The sequence below is a fragment of the Bidens hawaiensis genome, unplaced genomic scaffold, assembly GCF_021521415.1.
Source record: "Bidens hawaiensis isolate Kalapana, Puna unplaced genomic scaffold, B.hawaiensis_p1.1 tig00015932_1, whole genome shotgun sequence".
In the NCBI taxonomy this organism is placed as follows: Eukaryota; Viridiplantae; Streptophyta; class Magnoliopsida; order Asterales; family Asteraceae; genus Bidens; species Bidens hawaiensis.
Window position 1 is genome coordinate 317,573 of NW_027492435.1, and position 9,807 is coordinate 327,379.

The 9,807-nt window shown below is 36.0% G+C and overlaps 1 pseudogene; it reads left to right on the forward strand.

Moving 5' to 3' along the window:
• Positions 1 to 2,426: 2,426 nt before the first annotated feature.
• LOC143550181 (disease resistance protein RPS6-like) overlaps positions 2,427 to 9,807 on the forward strand; it is a 39,291-nt pseudogene continuing 31,910 nt past the window's right edge.

Below are 9,807 nucleotides of genomic sequence, written 5' to 3' on the forward strand. Positions count from 1 at the left end.
TATGCAATACATTGCATATATGCAATGCAAAATATTACACATTTGCACTATACCAACGAGATTACTGTCGGGGTTTTATACGTACATGTAACCTACATATATTACAAATATGAAAAAAATTGTTATGTTGAGTTCTTTCGAGTTCCTAAATCTCAAAGTTAATCCCAACATAATAAATTCTCTATATTAATCTCAATTTTCATTATGTTGGCCTTCAGTGAGCATTTTTTTAATGAAAACTAACCCGGTTAGTTTAGAGCAAAATATGTCATTTTTCCAAGTTGATGGATACAAATGAAAAATATAATTTAACTTAAAAACTCACCAACACGCCCGCCACCGCCACCACTAGGAATGGCAAAAAAGCCCGAGCTCGACAGGTATACCTAGAACCCGAAACAAATGGGACGGGTATACCCGAAACCCGATGGGTATGGGTCGGGTATGCAATTAAGATTTAAAATTTTTTCCGGGTACGGGGCGGGTATGGTATTAGATGATACCTGACCCGATTACCCTAAAACACATACCCGTTTACCCAAGCCATATACTCGAATCATATACCTGAAAAATTATTTGTATTTCGTAGATTGTGAAGCATATATATATATATATATATATATATATATATATATAAATTATAAAAAAATTATAATGATATTATTTATTTATTGTCACGCTTATATATGTGGAGTACATTATATTTAAATTTGTAATAATTGTTGAATGAATAAAAGTTATAAAATAATTATAATGATTAAAAAATGTATTTGAAAGTCCAAACGGGTATGCACGATGCCCCACGGGTAATAGGCCGGGTATGTGACACGATTTTACAAACGGGTAACGGGCATGGGATTACCAATACTTGGCCTAAACCCAGCCCGTTGCCATCCCTAGCCCCCACCACCACCGCGACCGCCGTTGCTGACATCGCCACCATCACCGCGACCATCACCGCGACCGCCGTTGCTGACATCGCCACCACTAACCCAACCTAAGGAAAAATAAAATTTAAATAATTAATATTGCCGACCGGTGTTTGAATTATTAAAATCGAAAATCAATTTTAAAACCCTCCCTTCATAAACAAGTGGTGGTGATGAAATTTATATAATTAATATTGCCGACCAAAGTTTGATCATTAAAATCCAAAATCCATTTTCAAACCCTCCCTTCATAAACATGTGGTGGTGGCGGGGACAAAGGTGATAGCAGTGGTGGTGGTGGTAGCGGTGGCGGCAGCAGCGATAATGGTGGCGAAGTCGACATTGGTGGACAGCGGTGAGATGGAGGTGGAGGTGGCGGTGGCGGCGATTGTGGTGCTGAGTTTTTAAGTTAAATTACAGTTTTCATTTGTCTCATTCAGTTTGAAATAATGACAAATTTTGATCTGAAATTAACCGGGTTAGTTTCTGTTAAGAAAAGACTTAGTTTAGACCAATAAAGTGAAAATTGGGATTAATGTAGAGAATATCTTAAGTTAAAACTAATACCGACTAATAGACCGATATTTAAATTATTAAAATTCGATATCCCCTGTTTGTTATATTGCAATATGTAAACAAAAACGAAAATATATAACCCTTTTAAGTGCTTTTTTTCTTTTTTTCATTTAAGACTTTAATTATTAATGCATTAACATATATATATTTTTTAAATTAAATAAATTTTTGTTTTTCATGTTTACTCGAGTTATCAAGCGATTAATTCAGATTCTTATTTTAACTTTCATTCATAGTCAATTGAAAAGTTCTTTTGAATTTAATCATTTACAACTGTTTGGTATTTACGGCTGTTTGATATGTATAAATAAGAGACGTGATGAAATTAACCATTGTGAATGAAAGAAATAGTGTTTAATTAATTAATAAAATCTAATCACTTATTATTCGAAATTCGCTCCATTCATCTCAGTTGTTTTCTATTCATTCCGTGTCATTTTTCTCCACTATACCACTGTCAACCAACACCTTTGTTGGCCTCCACCACCTCTAACGACCACCACCCACCACCACCTTTTGCCGCCGGCCAATGCCACCGCCACCCACCACCACCGCCCACCGCCCACCACACTACCTGCTAACACCTAACAACTTAACAAGATCACCGCCCACCGCAAAGATAGTGGATGTAGTTCGATGTGGAGGCTTCGTCACCATATAATCATGATCCGTATGAAGATCCCATACATCTCATTGAATGCTAGGAGAGACGGGCGAGCAAGTAAAGTGATTTTAAAAAAATACAACGTATAAAATCTGCCAACTTTTTCTAACAAATTAATAAACGATAGGTACGTCGTGTGGTCGCCTTTGTGGTGTATATTTGAAAAAGTTCAAATGCCACCTGTTTGTTTTTGTTTTTTATTTTTTTCCTACTTTGTAATATTAAATGACTAAGAGATACTATTCTTTCCCCACAGATCAAATTTTAATGGCATCTAGTTCCTCCTCTACTACTACTGTCATGGCTTCTTCTTGTACTAAAGCTTTTAGCTATGATGTCTTTTTAAGCTTTAGAGGAGAAGACACTCGATATTCTTTTACGGATCATCTATACCACAAACTAATTCAATCAGGAATTAGTACTTTTAGAGATGAAGAAGAAATAGACAGAGGTGAAGAACTGAAACATGAAATCGAGATCGCAATTAAATCATCCAGTGCTTCGATCGTTGTATTGTCAACGAATTACGGAGCCTCCTGTTGGTGCCTTGATGAGCTTGTGGCCATCATGGAACAAAGGAGGGAGTGCAATCAGTATGTTCTACCTGTTTTTTATCACGTTAAGCCCGCAGATGTTAGGAAACAAACAGGAAGTTTCGACATACAAGTCAAACCTTGTTCAAGGTGGACATATGACAATGTAAACCAGTGGAAGACAGCTCTTACGCAGGTTGCTGATTTGGCCGGCATGGAGCTTTTCGGGCATGTTCCTTTAAAATTCAATCCTTATTGAAGTCTCTTACAGTCTTACTTGATGTTATAATATGACAATTGTAATAACTTAATCGGGTTAAAACGGGTCAATTTATGACAAGTTCAATATGGGTTCAAGTCAAAGCGGATAATTTAGAAAAATGTATTAAATAAACAATATTATCTGCATATGATCTATCAACAATACTCGGTAAAATCATGAGCAATCGAGTCACACGTATCTAACATTGTCATAAATCCCGAATATATAACAAAACATCATCAATATATATATAGTTATGAAATATTGTTTTATAAAATTTAGTAAACCTCTAAAAATTGCTATAAAAATCAATAACAATCTATAGACTTATCAAATTAGTTACACCAGAAAACAAAATGAGGATGAACAGTTATAACAAGAAAAATCCAACAACAGCAAATGGATATGATGAACTCTTAATTAAGATGAAGAAAAGTACTTGAACGAGTCGAATATGGCTTTGAGAATAGATTTTGGTTGGTTTAGGGTTTGAGATTGATTCTAATACATTATGTGATTCGAGAATGGAGGTTGTGATTTAGTTTAATTTTTATTTTATTCATAAAAGCCATGTAATGATTATGAAAGTCGTGTGCTCACTAAGAAATAAAATAAAAATGATGACCATACTCGTCATCAAGGTAACATGGGACCATGTGACCACCGTGCCTCGCTTGCGTCTAGATCAACACGCATGGAGGAAGGGGATCACCTTATGAAGCACTGGGCAGCTAGGCCCTTAAGTGTTGCCTCAAACCCCTGCCAAAGGGACAACGCCCACTAGAACCAGTAAGGGTCCATGGTGCTCGAATCATAATAGTGATCGAATGTGTAATCCACGTCTTCAAACTTAATTCATTGCTTATTATTATTCCTTATTTTATGTTAAGTAAATCTGGTATAAGTTATACCAGAATGGACACTAAATACACCAATATTCCTCTCATTTTAGTGTAATTCTTTGTTCACTAAAACTAGTCACAATAACATACAAACAAACTCATGCATAAAGGAGAATGTCTTGATGATTGAATTTCGTTTTAATATATTACATATTTTAGACATTCGAATATCGGGATGTCACAAAGGTCAAAGGATTGAACCCTTGCTACTCGTTTGAATACATGAAAATAAAACGCACACAAGTAGGGATGGCAATGAAATACGACCCGATTGGAAAACCCGAAACCTGACATATAAATGGGACGGGTAATACCCGACCCACTAGGGTTTGGATGGGTAATACCTGACCCACTAGGGTTTGGACGGGTTTGAGATTAGTTTTGAAATTTTTCACGGGTTTGGGATGAGTTTGGGATTTCTAATATATCTGATTACCCGACTCAATTACATGTCGAAATTTATAATATTTCCGATTACCCGACCTGATATCTAATATATCTATTATATTATATATATATACTATATGCCAAATATATTATATGTCGAAATTTATTTATGTCAATTATTTGAGATATTTTATTTTCATGTTAACCATCTTTGTAATCGATTAACTATATTTTGTCAAAACCCGGCGGGTTTTGAGCCGGATATACCCGACGGGTAATTTATCAAAACCCGATGGAAAAACCCAAAAAACCCGATGGGTAATTACCCGATTAAAACCCGACGGGTTTGTGACGGACTTTAATAACCGGGTATGAGTTTGGGAATACATAGACCCGACCCATTGTCATCCCTACCCACAAGTTAAACACACATGTATGTTCTTATTAGCCTTGTGTCCCTATCAATCGACAAGCATAATAAAACCAAGTCTAAGCTTTTAATAAATCAGCTAAACTTCATACACCATGTAGGTAGCTTTATTACTCTTGCACCACCACAGAAGTTTCTTAAGTATCTTAATCTTAAATATATATAAACGAAACCTCTTTAAATTCTTTCAAGTCATCAGATTGATTGTTTTATTCGTAAATGAAGACTTGTTATGCATTTAATCCGGATTTATGGATATGGGTCTCACCAAACACAAATAGTCCTTAAACGAGTTATAACATTTCATTATATTAAAAATTAATCTAATCAAATATTTGATATGAAAATCTTATAAAATAGGGATATACTAAAAGTTAATATCCCTCTTTTATAAAAGATATTATTTATAATTAAGAACAATTTTATAGTAAAAAACAGGTCATGGGTCTCGCCAAACCCATATAGCTATTAAACCGGTTTATAGCATCTTATTTATTTGTGAAACTCTTTCATTATCAAATCCTAAGTATATTATAAATTTCTTGCTATAAATAAAATTAAAATCCTAAAAAATATATGAATATTAGAAACAAATAATATAAAACAACCCCAAACAGATCCGTTGCAGCCTAGTAAAACACTAGTTATCTTCTAAACTCCAAACCCATTTGTAGGTAATTAGTAGAAGTTTTTAACACAAATCATATCACAAACAACAATTAGATTTGTGATTTGTTGTTGATCGCCAATAAGTGTAGCCGAAAAGAAGAACATGCTAATCCATAACTAACCGATCACATACACAATAAAAAAAGGCCAAATATCATTCAATAACAAAATTAGAGTGGCGATTCAAAACGAATTGTGGAAAAATAGATAACCCTAGAAGGTCGTATGTGTTAAACTTTTAGCAGGTGAATTAAGAACACGAATACGAGATTTGATTGTTTTGGATTCAAATTATGTATTTGAGTTAGTGTAGGATTGGAACCGTGGGTTTATATATACCCTAGGTTCATGTTAGTTAATTAATAAGTTTTTCTCGTTAGTCGTTTTCTTAATAAAAGAGTCGATCGTGTGTTGATCAAATCTCGTGTTCATGTTCTTTATTCACCTGCTAAAAGTTTAACAAGTGGTATCAGAGCCTAGGGTTCGTATCGAAAGCAGTTTGAAGATCGGGGCAGCCTCTACCGGCGGGTGTGTCCGTCGGTGGAGGGCACACGTGAAAAATTGGCTTATGTCGCAACCAGAAAACATAACAACAGTAAACGGAGACCGGCGAGATGTTTCGTTCGACCGTTGTCATGCCATGCAAAAGTTCCCTTTGGGACGACAGGGGTGTCCGAATGTCCGTGGCTGTTTTATAGGGGATAAATGGTGGTGGTGAATCTTGGTTGGCTCATGTTAAGAAGTTTACCGTGTATCTAGGTTTCTTTTTTGCAAGTCGATTAATAAGAAAAGCTCTTCGAGCAAACCGTGAGTCGGTGCGCTTGTGTTGCGTGTTGTAGATACCCACTTTCAAGGAGGAATACGTTCAAGAAATAAAGGTTGGCCAAGCATATCAAACGGAAGTTGAGGGTAACACCCATGATTGTTTGTTCAATCGAGCAGAAAGAAAAAGAAAGAAAAATTGTTTTAATTTTTTTTTTAGTTATTCACGTGGACTGGAGTAAAAGGAAGCAAGGAGCAAAGGTTTTGAGTAGTATTTTGTATTTATTTGGTGAGCCCCAAGAAAAGATTTCGATCAATGGTGTGTCCAGATTCCGATCAAACCGCTTGTGGTGAGTTTTCGATCAAAGATTAGGCAGAATTGTAATGACAGGAGCAAAAAAAACCTGATTGCTGTAGAGAATAGTTGACAGTTAACACGACATCGAAAGACAACAACAAATGTGAGGGCTATCGACGGGTGTTAACATGGAGTTCCAAGGTGGTTCCGGTCCGCCGGTACAACGGAGTGCAACAAGGTTGTGTGTCAACTTTGTTTTGGTGTTCATCAAGTTGAATGTATCGGTGGTGATGTGCCATCACCGTGTGTCGGGATGGTTAAATCTCCGTGTGTTGGGAATGATGATGTGTCGTCATCATGTGTCGGGATGGTTAGATCTCTGTGCGTCGGGATGGTTAAACCTCCGTGTGTCAAGCAATGATATTGTGCCATGATCGTGTGTCGGGGTAATTATAAATCTTCGTGTGTCATGTAGTTTAGTGGGTTGGATCGATAACTCAACAGTCCGAGTGGTAGCGTTTTCGGGCTGTCTAAACGAGACAACAACATCAGATGTTCGAGGTTCGGTTTCGAGACCAAATTCTAACGTACATGGCAGCAACGATTCAGGTTGTTGACAACAACGAGGGATGAGTTACGGAGCTAGAACCGTTGGTTAAAAATGGTGCCATAGTTATGGTTTTGGGACTGCCAAAATAGAAGACAACGGGCTCGATGGTTTCGGTTTCGGTTTGTACGAATAGTGGGTTCGTAGGAGACCACCGAAGATGATCCAGACATGTGATAAGAATGTTTGGAGGTGAGCTGAATATGTCCTAGATCTTGTATAGATTAAGGAGTAACGAACCAAGACGCAACTTCTTGTGAAGGCGTGTGACGAGTCCAAGTATCAAGTCCAAAGAGAACGAGTGTTGCGGGTTATGAAAGACTCTAGGAACAAGTATGAATCTAGAGGGAGTGTTGGAATTCAACATTTGAGCCAATGTCGGAAGACGTGACCTATTGTGTTGAGTCGCGGGTTGTTTCGAGTCGAGGTTCTTCGTGTGTGTCACGGTTAGATGAAGGTTGGTGTTGAGAGGGAGTGTTAAACGTGTCCAACACCAACTCAGATCGAAGACTCCTAAAATATTGGAGAATATTTAATATAATAATTAGTTTATTATTATAAGATAAGTTAGTCTTATTTTATTTAATCCTATTTGTTTTGGATTCAAATTATGTATTTGAGTTAGTGTAGGATTGGAACCGTGGGTTTATATATACCCTAGGTTCATTGTGTTAGTTAATTATTAAGTTTTTCTCGTTAGTCGTTTTCTTAATAAAAGAGTCGATCGTGTGTTGATCAAATTTCGTGTTCGTGTTCTTAATTCACTTGCTAAAAGTTTAACAGTATGACGACGAACTTACTTGTCTTTCAAATTGAATATCAACACGGGTGAATTTAAAATACCAAATAAAAAATAGAAAGCGATTGTAGAATTAGGGTTTCGTGTGTGATGCAGCCTAATTGACAATCAGAACAGAATCAAGACAAATTGTATATTATTAACAGATTGAAAATATTGAGAAATGAAGAACTGGATGAATGAGAATCGAACCAATTAATAAGGTACATACCTATTGAAACGATTGCAAAAAAGCCATATATGATGGAAAATTGAAACTGGTGTCAGCAAAGTATCGACGATCTTGAAAACTAGGGGCTAATTAGGGTTTTTGGAGCGGTGGTGGAGTTAGGGGGTGTTTGAGATTCCTTATTTTACCTCTTATACCTTATTTAAGGCATAAGGTATAAGTTACAATGTTGTAACTTATACCTTATACACTCACAATACCAAACTTTCTCAAACACCTTATAACTTATAACCCATAAGTTATAAGTTATAAGTAGCAAAAATAAGGAATCCCAAACAACCCTTTAGTATTTGTAGGGGCTATTAGGGTTTAGAGCATCATGGAAGAATGACAAGGGACAATGTGATATAATCCATTTTAGCTGCCGAGACCCATGGATAATACACGTAACCCGCGAAAATTTAAGGTATAAATCAATAAGAAGCCATTATTTTTAAATGGAGCAATCTGGTGGCACGGGAAGAGGGGAGCGACGTGAGGGCTTCAGATGTAGGCAATTATATATATAGGCAGATATGTCGGATAATTTACAATACGAAAACATTGTTCTTTCAAATAAAATATGTATACTTGAACGTAAATATTATTCTAAATTATCTGTATGAAGATATAAATATTATTTTATATCTTTTGGTAAGACTTTTCTAATATTCTCTGTCTTATCACTAACATTCGTGATATCACTAACATTCGTGTTTGTGGAGGTTGTTTGTGTGTTCGAGTAAAACAAATATACTTAGATGCTCATAATGCATGTGGGGGCTTATGCTAGACTTATGATGATTAAATGACGATGCATTCAATAAGAGAATATTAGTTTGACGCATGTATGCTTGTACGAACGTTGACGAAAATTGGCAGGTGTCACAACAGCGCTGCATACCCTTTCACATGCCAAAAGAACGTTATCTCAAGGTTTATTTTTTAATAGTAATCCTTCCTTTGATCTGCAAGCTTTCTGTGATTCAGACTAGGCATCATGTACTAATACTCGCCGATCGGTTAGTGGTTTTTATATATCTCTTTGGGGCTCTATGATTTCTTCGAAATCTAATAAGCAACCAACTGTTTCTTGAAGCTCTATTGAAGCCGAGTACCGATCTCTTCGAAGGGTAACTGCTGAACTTGCCTGGTTGACAAGACTTCTCTAAGAGTTCAATGTTCCTAACATTACTCCTGTCATACTTAAGTGTGATAGTCAAGTTGCGATCTATATTGCAAGGAATCATGTCTTTCATGAGCAGACTAAACATATTGAAATAGATTGTCATTTTGTTTGTGAAAGGTTGCAACAGGGCCTATGACTTTGGTACATACAAACTCAAAGGATCAACTTCTTGACATTTTTACTAAGAGCTTACTAGGTTCTCATTTTCACTCGTTGTTATGCAAGTTGGGGTCTTCTCAACCTCCAACTTGAAGGGGATGTGAGCATATATACATATACGATGTATATGTTATACAACATGTAACTTGCACGCCGTATAACATACACACGGTGTATGCTTGTCTATATATATAGTTTTCTTGTTTCTTGTATGTGTAACTTTTCATTTTGTGAAAAATAAAATTTTGCTTCTCTGCTTCATTTCTTTCTTTCTGTGTCATCGTTTTCAACAATTACACAAACACTGTTAAATTAAGAACAAGATAAAAAAGCTAGAGACTGAAACAACTTATCTTAATATTTTTTTTCATTACTTCAAATCTAACAAAAACAACCTTTTATAGGCAAAGCAAGGAAATGACCCACTATCCTA